Source organism: Petromyzon marinus (assembly GCF_048934315.1).
Source record: "Petromyzon marinus isolate PM22_M1 ecotype Great Lakes invasive population chromosome 85 unlocalized genomic scaffold, UKy_Petmar_22M1.pri1.0 chr85_unloc.3, whole genome shotgun sequence".
NCBI lineage: Eukaryota > Metazoa > Chordata > Hyperoartia > Petromyzontiformes > Petromyzontidae > Petromyzon > Petromyzon marinus.
The window spans coordinates 311766-332741 of NW_027422648.1; the positions used below are offsets into that span (position 1 = coordinate 311766).

The 20976-nt window shown below is 37.2% G+C and overlaps 1 protein-coding gene across 6 annotated transcripts in view; it reads left to right on the forward strand.

The window, feature by feature from the left end:
* Positions 1 to 1408: 1408 nt before the first annotated feature.
* LOC116936942 (CTP synthase 1-like) overlaps positions 1409 to 20976 on the forward strand; it is an 82863-nt gene continuing 63295 nt past the window's right edge. For 3 of the 6 annotated variants that reach the window (XM_076059282.1, XM_076059284.1, XM_076059283.1), the window contains exon 1: positions 1412 to 1558. The gene's annotated coding sequence lies outside the window, so the exon portion shown is untranslated. Of the gene's footprint in view, positions 1559 to 3025; positions 3043 to 20976 lie in introns of those variants that run through there. The other 3 variants (XM_076059286.1, XM_076059285.1, XM_076059281.1) reach the window with 2 other exon arrangements.

Here is a 20976-nt window from a genome sequence, read left to right on the forward strand (position 1 = left end):
TATTTTTATTGTTGCTTTTATTTTATTTTTTTCTACCCCCGTCACTTCACCGAAAGAGCCGAGAAGAGTAACATTTAACTTCTTTGCTTCTGTCATTTAAATTAAATTGTTAAAATATTTAAATTGTTAAAAAATATTAAAAAATTTGTTACATTTAAAACAAAATTTCCACGACGTTTCGATCGCTACACAAGCCGTCGTAATTTTTTATAATTATTATTTTAATTGTTTCTACCTCCCCGTGACTTCACCGAAAGAACCGTGGACTAAGAATTCCTGCGGTTAATAAAAGTTTAAAAAGTTAAAACTCGACTCCTTTGCAGCCGTCTTCAAGAGAGGGCAAATGCACAGGAAGTGACGACAACATCCTCCACCTTCAACCCCCCCAGAAGCCCCTCCCCCTATAGCTAAGCCACCTCCCCCTAGCGCTAAGCCCCGCCTCATTCAAGCAAGCCCCTCCTCCTTCTCCGCCCAAGCCCCTCCCCCGAACCCCCACTCCCCCCAAGTCCCTCCCACCGTCTTGCAAGCCCCATCATGCCCCCTCACCCGCAGGAAGTGACGTTGACACCCCCTCACCCCCTTCCCCCCTCCTCCGCAGGAAGTGACGTTCACATACCCCACCCCCTCACCCCTCCCCCACTCACCCCTCACCCACAGGAAGTGACGTTATCACCACGCCTCCTTCCCCACCCCTCACCCCTCACCCACAGGAAGTGACGTTACACCCTACCCCTTCACCCCTCGCCCACTCACCTCTCACCCACAAGTAAGCGGCGGCCCCCAACCCCTCCCCCACAGGAAGTGACGTCACGACAACGCCCCCTTCCCCCACCCCTCACCTGCAAAAAGCGGCGGCCCCAACCCCTCCCTCACAGGAAGTGACGTCCCGACAACGCCCCCCTTCCCCACCTTTCACCCACACGTAGTGACTGTCCCAACCCCTCCCCCACAGGAAGTGACGTCCCGACCACGCTCCCCTTCCCCACACCCCCTCACCCACAGGAAGTGGCGGCCCCCACCCATCTCCCCCACAGGAAGTGACGTCCCGACAACGCCTCCCTTCCCCACCTTTCACCCACACGAAGTGACTGCCCCAACCCCTCCCCCACAGGAAGTGACGTCAAAACAACGCCCCCCTCCCCCACACCCCCTCACCCACAGGAAGTGGCGACCCCCCACCCCTCTCCCCCACAGGAAGTGACGTCAAAACAACGCCCCCCTCCCCCACACCCCCTCAACCCACAGGAAGTGGCGACCCCCACCCCTCTCCCGCACAAGAAGTGACGTCCCGACCACGCCCCCCTTCCCTACCTTTCACCCACAGGAAGTGGCGACCCCCACCTCTCTCCCCCACAGGAAGTGACGTCAAAACAACGCCCCCCTCCCCCACACCCCCTCAACCCACAGGAAGTGGCGACCCCCCACCCCTCTCCCGCACAGGAAGTGACGTCAGGACGGCCTTGGCGCGCTCCACGCGGCGCCGTTAGAAATCGCGAAGCGGAATTCTCCTCAGAGGAGCGGCGGCGACGGCGACTCATCAAGAAGCACGCAGAGCGAGGTAATAATAATAATAAAACTTTACTAATTATTACTAATTATACACTATTACTACTTATACACTATGATTACTTATACATAGTACTATTACTTATACATAGTACTAGCTAGATAGATAGTACTAGCTAGATAGATACTACTAGCTAGATAGATAGATACTACTATTACTAGCCTCAAGCACGCAGAGCGAGGTAATAATAATAAAACTTTACTAATTATTACTTATATACTATTACTACTTATACACTATGATTACTTATACATAGTACTATTACTTATACATAGTACTAGCTAGATAGATAGTACTAGCTAGATAGATACTACTAGCTAGCTAGATAGATACTACTATTACTAGCCTCAAGCACGCAGAGCGAGGTAATAATAATAAAACTTTACTAATTATTACTAATTATACACTATTACTACTTATACACTATGATTACTTATACATAGTACTATTACTTATACATAGTACTAGCTAGATAGATAGTACTAGCTAGATAGATACTACTACTAGCTAGATAGATAGATACTACTATTACTAGCCTCAAGCACGCAGAGCGAGGTAATAATAATAAAACTTTACTAATTATTACTTATATACTATTACTACTTATACACTATGATTACTTATACATAGTACTATTACTTATACATAGTACTAGCTAGATAGATAGTACTAGCTAGATAGATAGTACTACTAGCTAGATAGATACTACTATTACTAGCCTCAAGCACGCAGAGCGAGGTAATAATAATAAAACTTTACTAATTATTACTTATATACTATTACTACTTATACACTATGATTACTTATACATAGTACTATTACTTATACATAGTACTAGCTAGATAGATAGTACTAGCTAGATAGATACTACTACTAGCTAGATAGATACTACTATTACTAGCCTCAAGCACGCAGAGCGAGGTAATAATAATAAAACTTTACTAATTATTACTTATATACTATTACTACTTATACACTATGATTACTTATACATAGTACTATTACTTATACATAGTACTAGCTAGATAGATAGTACTAGCTAGATAGATACTACTAGCTAGCTAGATAGATACTACTATTACTAGCCTCAAGCACGCAGAGCGAGGTAATAATAATAAAACTTTACTAATTATTACTTATATACTATTACTACTTATACACTATGATTACTTATACATAGTACTATTACTTATACATAGTACTAGCTAGATAGATAGTACTAGCTAGATAGATACTACTACTAGCTAGATAGATACTACTATTACTAGCCTCAAGCACGCAGAGCGAGGTAATAATAATAAAACTTTACTAATTATTACTAATTATACACTATTACTACTTATACACTATGATTACTTATACATAGTACTATTACTTATACATAGTACTAGCTAGATAGATAGTACTAGCTAGATAGATAGTACTAGCTAGATAGATAGATACTACTATTACTAGCCTCAAGCACGCAGAGCGAGGTAATAATAATAAAACTTTACTAATTATTACTAATTATACACTATTACTACTTATACACTATGATTACTTATACATAGTACTATTACTTATACATAGTACTAGATAGATAGACAGTACTATTAGCCTCAAGAAGCACGCACAGCGAGGTAATAATAATTAAACTTTTACTAATTATTACTTATATACTATTACTTATACAGTATTATTACTACTTATACATAGTACTATTACTTATACATAGTACTAGCTAGATACATAGTACTACTAGCCTCAAGAAGCACGCACAGCGAGGTAATAATAATTAAACTTTACTAATTATTACTTATATACTATTACTTATACAGTATTATTACTACTTATACATAGTACTATTACTTATACATAGTACTAGCTAGATACATAGTACTACTAGCCTCAAGAAGCACGCACAGCGAGGTAATAATAATTATTATCACTTATATACTATTACTTATATACTTATACACTATGATTACTACTTATACATAGTACTATTACTTATACATAGTACTACTAGCTAGCTAGATAGTACTACTAGCTAGATAGTACCACACACAGTGAGGTAATAATAAAACTAATTATTACTAATTATATACTACTTATACACGATTATTACTACTTATACTACCTATACATAGTACTATTACTTATACATAGTACTAGCTAGATAGATAGTACTAGCTAGTAGCCAGCTAGCTAGATAGTACTACTACTACTAGCCTCAAGTACCACGCACAGTGAGGTAATAATAAAACTATTTATTACTAATTATTACTTATATACTACTACTTATACACTATTATTACTTATACATAGTACTAGCTAGATAGATAGTACTAGCTAGATAGTACTACTAGCTACATAGTACTACTATTACTAGCCTCAAGTAGCACACACAGTGAGGTAATAATAAAACTATTTATTACTAATGATTACTTATACTATTATTACTATTACTACTTATACATAGTACTATTACTTATACATAGTACTACTAGATAGATAGTACTACTACTACTAGCCTCAAGTACCACGCACAGTGAGGTAATAATACTACTACTTACTTACTATTATACTACTATTACATAGTACTACTAGCTAGATAGTACTACATACTACTATTATGACTTATATACTACTATTACTACTTATACATAGTACTATTACTACTTATACAGCAGCACGCACAGTGAGGTGATACTACAACTACTTACATACTATTATTACTACTTATACATAGTACTACTAGCTAGCTAGATACTACTACTAGCTAGATACTACTACTACTTACATACTATTGCTACTCACACATACCACTAGCTAGATAGATACTACTACTACTAGCCTCAAGTAGCACGCACAGCGAGGTGATACTACAACTACTACTACTATTATTACTACTTAAACATAGTACTACTAGCTAGATAGATACTACTACTACTAGCCTCAAGTAGCACGCACAGCGAGGTGATACTACAACTTCTTCTACACACAGAGACACACACAGATACACACAGAGACACACACAGATACTCACACAGAGACACAGAGACACACACAGAGACACACACAGAGACTCACAGAGAGACACACAGAGAGACTCACACAGAGAGGCACACAGAGACACACAGAGAGACACACACAGAGACACACAGACTCACACAGAGACTCACAGAGAGACTCACAGAGAGAAACACAGAGACACACACAGAGACTCACACAGAGACGCACACAGAGACGCACACAGAGACTCAGAGAGACACACACACAGAGACACACACAGAGACACACAGAGACTCAGAGAGACACAGAGACACACAGAGAGACTCACACAGACAGAGAGACGCACACAGAGAGACGCACACGGAGAGACGTACACGGAGATACACACAGAGAGACACAGAGACTCACACAGAGACACACACAGAGACACACAGAGACTCACACAGAGAGCCACAGAGACTCACACAGAGACTCAAACAGAGACTCACACAGAGACTCACACAGAGAGACACAGAGAAACACAGAGACACACACAGAGACTCACACAGAGACGCACACAGAGACGCACACAGAGACTCAGAGAGACACACACACAGAGACACACACAGAGACACACAGAGACTCAGAGAGACACAGAGACACACAGAGAGACTCACACAGACAGAGAGACGCACACAGAGAGACGTACACGGAGATACACACAGAGACACACACAGAGAGACACAGAGACTCACACAAAGACACACACAGAGACACACACAGAGACTCACACAGAGAGCCACAGAGACTCACACAGAGACTCAAACAGAGACTCAAACAGAGACTCACACAGAGACTCACACAGAGAGACACAGAGACTCACACAGAGACTCACACAGAGACTCACACAGAGACTCACACAGATACACAACTACCACACAGATAGCTAGATACTAGTACTACTACCATAGATACTAGTACCACTACTCACATAGATACTAGTACTACTACTCACATAGATACTAGTACTACTACTACTCACTAGATACTAGTACTACTACCATAGATACTAGTACTACTACTCACATAGATAGTAGTACTACTACTCACATAGATACTAGTACTACTTCTCACTAGCTAGATACTAGTACTACTACTCACATAGATACTAGTACTACTACTCACATAGATACTAGTACTACTACTCACATAGATACCAGTACTACTACTCACATAGATACTAGTACTACTACTCACTAGCTAGATACTAGTACTACTACTCACTAGTTAGATACTAGTACTACTACTCACATAGATACTAGTACTACTACTCACATAGATACTAGTACTACTACTCATAGATACTAGTACTACTACTCACATAGATACTAGTACTACTACTCACATAGATACTAGTACTACTACTCACCAGCTAGATACTAGTACTACTACTCACTAGATACTAGTACTACTACTCACATAGATACTAGTACTACTACTCACTAGCTAGATACTAGTACTACTACTCACATAGATACTAGTACTACTACTCACATAGATACTAGTACTACTACTCACCAGCTAGATACTAGTACTACTACTCACTAGCTAGATACTAGTACTACTACTACTCACATAGATACTAGTACTACTACTCACATAGATACTAGTACTACTACTCATAGATACTAGTACTACTACTCACTAGATACTAGTACTACTACTCACATAGATACTAGTACTACTACTCACTAGCTAGATACTAGTACTACTACTCACATAGATACTAGTACTACTACTCACTAGCTAGATACTAGTACTATTACCATAGATACTAGTACTACTACTCACATAGATACTAGTACTACTCACTAGATACTAGTACTACTACTCACATAGATACTAGTACTACTACTCACTAGCTAGATAGTACTACTACTCACTAGATACTAGTACTACTACTCACATAGATACTAGTACTACTACTCACATAGACACTAGTACTACTACTCACATAGATACTAGTACTACTACTCACATAGATACTAGTACTACTACTCACATAGATACTAGTACTACTACTCACATAGATACTAGTACTACTACTCACATAGATACTAGTACTACTACTCACTAGCTAGATACTAGTACTACTACTCACATAGATACTAGTACTACTACTCACATAGATACTAGTACTACTACTCACATAGATACTAGTACTACTACTCACTAGATACTAGTACTACTACTCACATAGATACTAGTACTACTCACCAGCTAGATACCAGTACTACTACTCACTAGCTAGATACTAGTACTACTACTCACATAGATACTAGTACTACTACTCGCATAGATACTAGTACTACTACTCACATAGATACTAGTACTACTACTCACATAGATACTAGTACTACTACTCACATAGATACTAGTACTACTACTCACATATATACTACTACTACTCACATAGATACTAGTACAACTACTCACTAGCTAGATACTAGTACTACTACTCACTTGATACTAGTACTACTACTCACATAGATACTAGTACTACTACTCACTAGCTAGATACTAGTACTACTACTCACATAGATACTAGTACTACTACTCACATAGATACTAGTACTACTACTCACTAGCTAGATACTAGTACTACTACTCACATAGATACTAGTACTACTACTCACATAGATACTAGTACTACTACTCACATAGATACTACTACTACTCACATAGATACTAGTACTACTACTCACTAGCTAGATACTAGTACTACTACTCACTAGCTAGATACTAGTACTACTACTCACATAGATACTAGTACTACTACTCACATAGATACTAGTACTACTACTCACATAGATACTACTACTACTACTCACATAGATACTAGTACTACTACTCACTAGCTAGATACTAGTACTACTACTCACATAGATACTAGTACTACTACTCATAGATACTAGTACTACTACTCACATAGATACTAGTACTATTACTCACATAGATACTAGTACTACTACTCACATAGATACTAGTACTACTACTCACTAGCTAGATACTAGTACTACTACTCACATAGATACTAGTACTACTACTCACATAGATACTAGTACTACTACTCACTAGCTAGATACTAGTACTACTACTCACTAGCTAGATACTAGTACTACTACTACTCACATAGATACTAGTACTACTACTCACATAGATACTAGTACTACTACTCATAGATACTAGTACTACTACTCACATAGATACTAGTACTACTACTCACTAGCTAGATACTAGTACAACTACTCACATAGATACTAGTACTACTACTCACATAGATACTAGTACTACTTCTCACTAGCTAGATACTAGTACTACTACTCACATAGATACTAGTACTACTACTCACATAGATACTAGTACTACTACTCACATAGATACCAGTACTACTACTCACATAGATACTAGTACTACTACTCACTAGCTAGATTCTAGTACTACTACTCACTAGTTAGATACTAGTACTACTACTCACATAGATACTAGTACTACTACTCACATAGATACTAGTACTACTACTCACATAGATACTAGTACTACTACTCACATAGATACTAGTACTACTACTCACATAGATACCAGTACTACTACTCACATAGATACTAGTACTACTACTCACTAGCTAGATTCTAGTACTACTACTCACTAGTTAGATACTAGTACTACTACTCACATAGATACTAGTACTACTACTCACATAGATACTAGTACTACTACTCATAGATACTAGTACTACTACTCACATAGATACTAGTACTACTACTCACATAGATACTAGTACTACTACTCACCAGCTAGATACTAGTACTACTACTCACTAGATACTAGTATTACTACTCACATAGATACTAGTACTACTACTCACTAGCTAGATACTAGTACTACTACTCACATAGATACTAGTACTACTACTCACATAGATACTAGTACTACTACTCACCAGCTAGATACTAGTACTACTACTCACTAGCTAGATACTAGTACTACTACTACTCACATAGATACTAGTACTACTACTCACATAGATACTAGTACTACTACTCATAGATACTAGTACTACTACTCACTAGATACTAGTACTACTACTAACATAGATACTAGTACTACTACTCACTAGCTAGATACTAGTACTACTACTCACATAGATACTAGTACTACTACTCACTAGCTAGATACTAGTACTACTACCATAGATACTAGTACTACTACTCACATAGATACTAGTACTACTCACTAGATACTAGTACTACTACTCACATAGATACTAGTACTACTACTCACTAGCTAGATAGTACTACTACTCACTAGATACTAGTACTACTACTCACATAGATACTAGTACTACTACTCACATAGACACTAGTACTACTACTCACATAGATACTAGTACTACTACTCACATAGATACTAGTACTACTACTCACATAGATACTAGTACTACTACTCACATAGATACTAGTACTACTACTCACATAGATACTAGTACTACTACTCACTAGCTAGATACTAGTACTACTACTCACATAGATACTAGTACTACTACTCACATAGATACTAGTACTACTACTCACATAGATACTAGTACTACTACTCACTAGATACTAGTACTACTACTCACATAGATACTAGTACTACTCACCAGCTAGATACCAGTACTACTACTCACTAGCTAGATACTAGTACTACTACTCACATAGATACTAGTACTACTACTCGCATAGATACTAGTACTACTACTCACATAGATACTAGTACTACTACTCACATAGATACTAGTACTACTACTCACATAGATACTAGTACTACTACTCACATATATACTACTACTACTCACATAGATACTAGTACAACTACTCACTAGCTAGATACTAGTACTACTACTCACTTGATACTAGTACTACTACTCACATAGATACTAGTACTACTACTCACTAGCTAGATACTAGTACTACTACTCACATAGATACTAGTACTACTACTCACATAGATACTAGTACTACTACTCACTAGCTAGATACTAGTACTACTACTCACATAGATACTAGTACTACTACTCACATAGATACTAGTACTACTACTCACATAGATACTACTACTACTCACATAGATACTAGTACTACTACTCACTAGCTAGATACTAGTACTACTACTCACTAGCTAGATACTAGTACTACTACTCACATAGATACTAGTACTACTACTCACATAGATACTAGTACTACTACTCACATAGATACTACTACTACTACTCACATAGATACTAGTACTACTACTCACTAGCTAGATACTAGTACTACTACTCACATAGATACTAGTACTACTACTCATAGATACTAGTACTACTACTCACATAGATACTAGTACTATTACTCACATAGATACTAGTACTACTACTCACATAGATACTAGTACTACTACTCACTAGCTAGATACTAGTACTACTACTCACATAGATACTAGTACTACTACTCACATAGATACTAGTACTACTACTCACTAGCTAGATACTAGTACTACTACTCACTAGCTAGATACTAGTACTACTACTACTCACATAGATACTAGTACTACTACTCACATAGATACTAGTACTACTACTCATAGATACTAGTACTACTACTCACATAGATACTAGTACTACTACTCACTAGCTAGATACTAGTACAACTACTCACATAGATACTAGTACTACTACTCACTAGCTAGATACTAGCACTACTACCATAGATACTAGTACTACTACTCACATAGATACTAGTACTACTCACTAGATACTAGTACTACTACTCACATAGATACTAGTACTACTACTCACTAGCTAGATACTAGTACTACTACTCACATAGATACTAGTACTACTACTCACATAGATACTAGTACTACTACTCACATAGATACTAGTACTACTACTCACATAGATACTAGTACTACTACTCACATAGATACTAGTACTACTACTCACTAGCTAGATACTAGTACTACTACTCACATAGATACTAGTACTACTACTCACATAGATACTAGTACTACTACTCACATAGATACTAGTACTACTACTCACATAGATACTAGTACTACTTCTCACATAGATACTAGTACTACTACTCACATAGATACTAGTACTACTACTCACGTAGATACTACTACTACTCACGTAGATACTACTACTACTACTCACATAGATACTAGTACTACTACTCACATAGATACTAGTACTACTACTCACATAGATACTAGTACTACTACTCACATAGATACTAGTACTACTACTCACATAGATACTAGTACTACTACTCACATAGATACTAGTACTACTACTCACATAGATACTAGTACTACTACTCACATAGATACTAGTACTACTTCTCACATAGATACTAGTACTACTCCTAGATACTAGTACTCACCAGCTAGATACTAGTACTACTACTCACTAGATACTAGTACTACTTCTCACATAGATACTAGTACTACTCCTAGATACTAGTACTACTTCTCACATAGATACTAGTACTCACTAGCTAGATACTAGTACTACTACTCACATAGATACTAGTACTCACTAGCTAGATACTAGTACTACTACTCACATAGATACTAGTACTACTCCTAGATACTAGTACTACTTCTCACATAGATACTAGTACTACTACTCACTAGCTAGATACTAGTACTACTTCTCACATAGATACTAGTACTCACTAGCTAGATACTAGTACTACTACTCACATAGATACTAGTACTCACTAGCTAGATACTAGTACTACTACTCGCATAGATACTAGTACTACTCCTAGATACTAGTACTACTACTCGCATATATACTACTACTACTACTCACATAGATACTAGTACAACTACTCACTAGCTAGATACTAGTACTACTACTCACCAGATACTAGTACTACTCACATAGATACTAGTACTACTACTCACTAGCTAGATACTAGTACTACTACTCACATAGATACTAGTACTACTACTCACATAGATACTAGTACTACTACTCACATAGATACTAGTACTACTACTCACTAGTTAGATACTAGTACTACTACTCACATAGATACTAGTACTACTACTCACATAGATACTAGTACTACTACTCACATAGATACTACTACTACTCACATAGATACTAGTACTACTACTCACTAGCTAGATACTAGTACTACTACTCACTAGCTAGATACTAGTACTACTACTCACATAGCTACTAGTACTACTACTCACATAGATACTAGTACTACTACTCACATAGATACTAGTACTACTACTCACTAGCTAGATACTAGTACTACTACTCACTAGATACTAGTACTACTACTCACATAGATACTAGTACTACTACTCACATAGATACCAGTACTACTACTCACATAGATACTAGTACTACTACTCACTAGCTAGATACTAGTACTACTACTCACATAGATACTAGTACTACTACTCATAGATACTAGTACTACTACTCACATAGATACTAGTACTATTACTCACATAGATACTAGTACTACTACTCACATAGATACTAGTACTACTACTCACTAGCTAGATACTAGTACTACGACTCACATAGATACTAGTACTACTACTCACATAGATACTAGTACTACTACTCACCAGCTAGATACTAGTACTACTACTCACATAGATACTAGTACTACTACTCACTAGCTAGATACTAGTACAACTACTCACATAGATACTAGTACTACTACTCACTAGCTAGATACTAGTACTACTACCATAGATACTAGTACTACTACTCACATAGATACTAGTACTACTCACTAGATACAAGTACTACTACTCACATAGATACTAGTACTACTACTCACTAGCTAGATACTAGTACTACTACTCACTAGATACTAGTACTACTACTCACATAGATACTAGTACTACTACTCACATAGATACTAGTACTACTACTCACATAGATACTAGTACTACTACTCACATAGATACTAGTACTACTACTCACTAGCTAGATACTAGTACTACTACTCACATAGATACTAGTACTACTACTCACATAGATACTAGTACTACTACTCACATAGATACTAGTACTACTACTCACATAGATACTAGTACTACTTCTCACATAGATACTAGTACTACTACTCACATAGATACTAGTACTACTACTCACATAGATACTAGTACTACTACTCACGTAGATACTACTACTACTACTCACATAGATACTAGTACTACTACTCACATAGATACTAGTACTACTTCTCACATAGATACTAGTACTACTCCTAGATACTAGTACTCACCAGCTAGATACTAGTACTACTACTCACTAGATACTAGTACTACTTCTCACATAGATACTAGTACTACTCCTAGATACTAGTACTACTTCTCACATAGATACTAGTACTCACTAGCTAGATACTAGTACTACTACTCACATAGATACTAGTACTCACTAGCTAGATACTAGTACTACTACTCACATAGATACTAGTACTACTCCTAGATACTAGTACTACTTCTCACATAGATACTAGTACTACTACTCACTAGCTAGATACTAGTACTACTTCTCACATAGATACTAGTAATACTACTCACATAGATACCAGTACTACTACTCACATAGATACTAGTACTACTACTCACTAGCTAGATACTAGTACTACTACTCACATAGATACTAGTACTACTACTCATAGATACTAGTACTACTACTCACATAGATACTAGTACTATTACTCACATAGATACTAGTACTACTACTCACATAGATACTAGTACTACTACTCACTAGCTAGATACTAGTACTACGACTCACATAGATACTAGTACTACTACTCACATAGATACTAGTACTACTACTCACTAGCTAGATACTAGTACAACTACTCACATAGATACTAGTACTACTACTCACTAGCTAGATACTAGTACTACTACCATAGATACTAGTACTACTACTCACATAGATACTAGTACTACTCACTAGATACAAGTACTACTACTCACATAGATACTAGTACTACTACTCACTAGCTAGATACTAGTACTACTACTCACTAGATACTAGTACTACTACTCACATAGATACTAGTACTACTACTCACATAGATACTAGTACTACTACTCACATAGATACTAGTACTACTACTCACATAGATACTAGTACTACTACTCACATAGATACTAGTACTACTACTCACTAGCTAGATACTAGTACTACTACTCACATAGATACTAGTACTACTACTCACATAGATACTAGTACTACTACTCACATAGATACTAGTACTACTACTCACATAGATACTAGTACTACTTCTCACATAGATACTAGTACTACTACTCACATAGATACTAGTACTACTACTCACATAGATACTAGTACTACTACTCACTAGATACTAGTACTACTACTCACATAGATACTAGTACTACTACTCACATAGATACTAGTACTACTACTCACATAGATACTAGTACTACTACTCACATAGATACTAGTACTACTACTCACATAGATACTAGCACTACTACTCACGTAGATACTACTACTCACATAGATACTAGTACTACTACTCACATAGATACTAGTACTACTACTCACATAGATACTAGTACTACTACTCACATAGATATTAGTACTACTACTCACATAGATACTAGTACTACTACTCACATAGATACTAGTACTACTACTCACATAGATACTAGTACTACTTCTCACATAGATACTAGTACTACTCCTAGATACTAGTACTCACCAGCTAGATACTAGTACTACTACTCACTAGATACTAGTACTACTTCTCACATAGATACTAGTACTACTCCTAGATACTAGTACTACTACTCACATAGATACTAGTACTCACTAGCTAGATACTAGTACTACTACTCACATAGATACTAGTACTCACTAGCTAGATACTAGTACTACTACTCACATAGATACTAGTACTACTCCTAGATACTAGTACTACTTCTCACATAGATACTAGTACTACTACTCACTAGCTAGATACTAGTACTACTTCTCACATAGATACTAGTACTCACTAGCTAGATACTAGTACTACTACTCACATAGATACTAGTACTCACTAGCTAGATACTAGTACTACTACTCACATAGATACTAGTACTACTCCTAGATACTAGTACTACTACTCACTAGATACTAGTACTACTCCTAGATACTAGTACTCACCAGCTAGATACTAGTACTACTACTCACATAGATACTAGTACTACTACTCACATAGACACTAGTACTACTACTCACATAGATACTACTACTACTCACTAGATACTAGTACTACTACTCACTAGATACTAGTACTACTACTCACATAGATACTAGTACTACTACTCACATAGATACTAGTACTACTACTCACATAGATACTAGTACTACTACTCACATAGATACTAGTACTACTACTCACTAGATACTAGTACTACTACTCACATAGATACTAGTACTACTACTCACATAGATACTAGTACTACTACTCACTAGCTAGATACTAGTACTACTACTCACATAGATACTAGTACTACTACTCACATAGATACTAGTACTACTACTCACATAGATACTAGTACTACTACTCACATAGATACTAGTACTACTTCTCACATAGATACTAGTACTTCTACTCACATAGATACTAGTACTACTACTCACATAGATACTAGTACTACTACTCACTAGATACTAGTACTACTACTCACATAGATACTAGTACTACTACTCACATAGATACTAGTACTACTACTCACATAGATACTAGTACTACTACTCACATAGATACTAGTACTACTACTCACATAGATACTAGCACTACTACTCACGTAGATACTACTACTACTCACATAGATACTAGTACTACTACTCACATAGATACTAGTACTACTACTCACTAGCTAGATACTAGTACTACTACTCACATAGATACTAGTACTACTTCTCACATAGATACTAGTACTACTACTCACATAGATACTAGTACTACTACTCACTAGCTAGATACTAGTACTACTACTCACATAGATACTAGTACTACTACTCACATAGATACTAGTACTACTACTCACATAGATACTAGTACTACTACTCACATAGATACTAGTACTACTTCTCACATAGATACTAGTACTTCTACTCACATAGATACTAGTACCACTACTCACATAGATACTAGTACTACTACTCACTAGATACTAGTACTACTACTCACATAGATACTAGTACTACTACTCACATAGATACTAGTACTACTACTCACATAGATACTAGTACTACTACTCACATAGATACTAGTACTACTACTCACATAGATACTAGCACTACTACTCACGTAGATACTACTACTACTCACATAGATACTAGTACTACTACTCACATAGATACTAGTACTACTACTCACATAGATACTAGTACTACTACTCACATAGATACTAGTACTACTACTCACATAGATACTAGTACTACTACTCACATAGATACTAGTACTACTACTCACATAGATACTAGTACTACTTCTCACATAGATACTAGTACTACTCCTAGATACTAGTACTACTACTCACATAGATACTAGTACTCACTAGCTAGATACTAGTACTACTACTCACATAGATACTAGTACTCACTAGCTAGATACTAGTACTACTACTCACATAGATACTAGTACTACTCCTAGATACTAGTACTACTTCTCACATAGATACTAGTACTACTACTCACTAGCTAGATACTAGTACTACTTCTCACATAGATACTAGTACTCACTAGCTAGATACTAGTACTACTACTCACATAGATACTAGTACTCACTAGCTAGATACTAGTACTACTACTCACATAGATACTAGTACTACTCCTAGATACTAGTACTACTACTCACTAGATACTAGTACTACTCCTAGATACTAGTACTCACCAGCTAGATACTAGTACTACTACTCACATAGATACTAGTACTACTACTCACATAGACACTAGTACTACTACTCACATAGATACTACTACTACTCACTAGATACTAGTACTACTACTCACTAGATACTAGTACTACTACTCACATAGATACTAGTACTACTACTCACATAGATACTAGTACTACTACTCACATAGATACTAGTACTACTACTCACATAGATACTAGTACTACTACTCACTAGATACTAGTACTACTCCTAGATACTAGTACTACTACTCACATAGATACTAGTACTACTACTCACATAGATACTAGTACTACTACTCACATAGATACTAGTACTACTACTCACATAGACACTAGTACTACTACTCACATAGATACTAGTACTACTACTCACTAGCTAGATACTAGTACTACTACTCACATAGATACTAGTACTACTACCCACATAGATACTAGTACTACTACTCACTAGATACTAGTACTACTACTCACTAGATACTAGTACTACTCCTAGATACTAGTACTACTACTCACATAGATACTAGTACTACTCCTAGATACTACTACTCACCAGCTAGATACTAGTACTACTACTCACATAGATACTAGTACTACTCCTAGATACTACTACTCACCAGCTAGATAGTGTTTAACACGTGGCAGGCTTTAGCGAGCATTTTAATGCTCATGATGGAGGTGTTTTGTGTGGTGAGATGGCGTTCTGTATCAATGTGTCTCACAACCCCCCAGCATCCGACAAGGCCAATCGGTTATATATATAAAAAAAACGCGTCTCACGTTGACAAAATATTCTACAGCACTTTCGGTAAAGTCACGTCGATTGTAAACATTTGCCAACGGTAAAAGAATGAAAAATAAAAGGAATGAGAATGATTTAAAAAAAAAATAATCAAGTTCATCACGAGTGTATCCATGCAACATTTGAACAATTTCGAAGACGGCTCAACGTGTCGCTGGCAAATTGCATCTTTACAACATTATTATTCTTGGTTCTTTGGGTAAAGTCACCACCACCGCCACGTAGAAGGGAAACAATAAAATAATAAAAATATAAAACAATAAAATTATTATTCTTGGTTCTTTGGGTAAAGTCACCACCACCGCCACGTAGAAGGGAAACAATAAAATAATAAAAATATAAAACAATAAAATTATTATTCTTGGTTCTTTGGGTAAAGTCACCACCACCACGTAGAAGGGAAACAATAAAATAATAAAAATATAAAACAATAAAATTATTATTCTTGGTTCTTTGGGTAAAGTCACCACCACGTTAGAAGGGAAACAATAAAATAATAAAAATATAAAACAATAAAATTATTATTCTTGGTTCTTTCAGTAAAGTCACCACCACCACGTTAGAAGGGAAACAATAAAATAATAAAAATATAAAACAATAAAATTATTATTCTTGGTTCTTTGGGTAAAGTCACCACCACGTAGAAGGGAAACAATAAAATAATAAAAATATAAAACAATAAAATTATTATTCTTGGTTCTTTGGGTAAAGTCACCACCACCACGTAGAAGGGAAACAATAAAGTAATAAAAATATAAAACAATACAATTATTATTCTTGGTTCTTTGGGTGTAAAGTCACCACCACGTAGAAGGGAAACAATAAAATAATAAAAATATAAAACAATAAAATTTTTATTCTTGGTTCTTTGGGTGTAAAGTCACCACCACGTAGAAGGGAAACAATAAAATAATAAAAATATAAAACAATAAAATTATTATTCTTGGTTCTTTGGGTGTAAAGTCACCACCACGTAGAAGGGAAACAATAAAATAATAAAAATATAAAACAATAAAATTATTATTCTTGGTTCTTTCAGTAAAGTCACCACCACCACGTTAGAAGGGAAACAATAAAATAATAAAAATATAAAACAATAAAATTATTATTCTTGGTTCTTTGGGTAAAGTCACCACCACGTAGAAGGGAAACAATAAATAAAAAATATATAAAACTATAAAATTAATATTCTTGGTTCTTTCAGTAAAGTCACCACCACCACGTTAGAAGGGAAACAAAATAATAAAAATATAAAACAATAAAATTATTATTCTTGGTTCTTTGGGTAAAGTCACCACCACCACCACGTAGAAGGGAAATAATAAAATAATAAAAATATAAAACAATAAAATTATTATTCTAGGTTCTTTGGGTAAAGTCACCACCACGTTAATAATAATTTTATTGTTTTATATTTTTATTATTTTATTGTTTCCCTTCTACGTGGTGGTGACTTTACCCCAAAGAACCAAGAATAATAATTTTATTGTTTTATATTTTTATTATTTTATTGTTTCCCTATCTACGTGGTGGTGACTTTGCCCAAAGAACCAAGAATAATAATTTTATTGTTTTACAATAATTTTTTTGTTTTATATTTTTATTATTTTATTGTTTCCCTTCTAACGTGGTGGTGGTGACTTTACCCAAAGAACCAAGAATAATAATTTTATTGTTTTATATTTTTATTATTTTATTGTTTTATATTTTTATTATTTTATTGTTTCCCTTCTACGTGGTGGTGACTTTACCCAAAGAACCAAGAATAATAATTTTATTGTTTTATATTTTTATTATTTTATTGTTTCCCTTCTAACATGGTGGTGGTGGTGGTGACTTTACCCCAAAGAACCAAGAATAATAATTTTAGTGTCATTGCATTCACATTGGCTCCGTTGTTTAGTGTGTGTGTGTTGTTGTTTTTTTATCACCTTGTTTCATCGCGTACGTGCCAAGGGCAGAGATTCGGGTACAAATATCGTACGACCACAACGACAATCGTGTGAACATGAAATCTATTTACTAGCAAGATAATCGAAGGCCGTGGGGACATTTTGAGCCTTCTTGACTATTTGGAGGGTGGGCACAATGTGTGTGTGTGTGTGGTGTGTGTCCCCGATAGTGTAGTAGTGGTTAGCGCTACGCTGCACTATGAACCTGGCGACCCGGGTTCGATTCCCGCTCACGGCCAACACCAGTGACGATTATCTGAACCGGGGGTGGGTGTGTGAGTGGGTGAGTGGGTGGGTGGGTGGGTGTGTGAGTGGGTGGGTGGGTGTGTGAGTGGGTGGGTGGGTGTGTGTGTGTGTGAGTGGGTGGGTGGGTAGGTGGGTGGGTGTAGTGGTTAGCGCTACGCTGTGCTATGAACCTGGCGACCCCGGGGTTCGATTCCCGCTCACGGCCAACACCACCAGTGACGATTATCTGAACCGGTCCCGGGCCTCCCCTAGGTCGACTCAGCCTCAAATGAGTACCTGGTGTAGCGGTGTGTAGTAAACATCGCCACTGGGGAGACAAAGGCGGTCGGGCGTGGTTGCTGTGCCACCCACCCCCTCGTGTACCGTTCCGGCCTTCATAGGTGGTGCTCGCTAACAGCACTTGCCCCTACAGTATGTTACAGGCTACACGGGGGATCTTTGTCGTTTTTGTCCCCTTCTCAAATTTATATTATCATCATTATTACTATCACGTCCTTGATCGCATCAATCGCTTACGCTGTAAATGTTATCGTATTGGACGCGCTTTTGGGGACGGGGACATCGGCTGCGGACTTTTTTTTTAAAAAAAAGGACATCCGGAGGGACGTGGAATTCTCCCAAACGCAGCCAGTCAGCGGTGGCCAGAGAGGGTGCCAGCCAGCCAAACCAAACCAAGGGCATTCAATTGATTTCGGTAGCGGTTTAAGTGTTGCCCGCGGCTAGTGGTTACTTTGCCGTCCAAGGGGCTCCCCTCGTCTTGGTAAAGTCAACCACGTGGAATGAAAAACGAATCGACACACACACACACGCGCGCGCGCTTGCAGTGAAGTCCAAAGTTATCTCTCTCGCTCGCTCTCTCTCTCTCTCTGCGACGTTTCGGCCTTCGGCACGAGCAGCCTTGCTCGGGCTAGGAAGCAGAAACTGTACGGGACGACAGCGCTCCCGGTGAACGCCGCTGGGCGGCTTGCTCAGCGTCTGTTGAAGCCGGGTCGGGTGGGAGCAGGGTTTACGTATCGGCAGAGGAATTTAGCGTTGCTAGTGGCCGTGTTAGAGTGTTGGATTAGCAGGGTGTTCAAGTCGGACGTTAGCGTGTAACGGGGAGATTAGCACGATGTTAGTGTGAGTTATTAGCGTGTAACTGGGAGATTAGCATGATGTTGGTGTGAGGGATTAGTGTGTAACTGGTCACGGAAGTAGCTACGTTAAAGTCAGTGTTTACGTATCGGCAGAGGAATTTAGCGTTGCTAGTGGCCGTGTTAGAGTGTTGGATTAGCAGGGTGTTAAGGTCGTCAGTTAGCGTGTAACTGGGAGATTATCACGATGTTGGTGTGAGGGATTAGCGTGTAACTGGGAGATTAGCACGATGTTAGTGTGAGTTATTAGCGTGTAACTGGGAGATTAGCA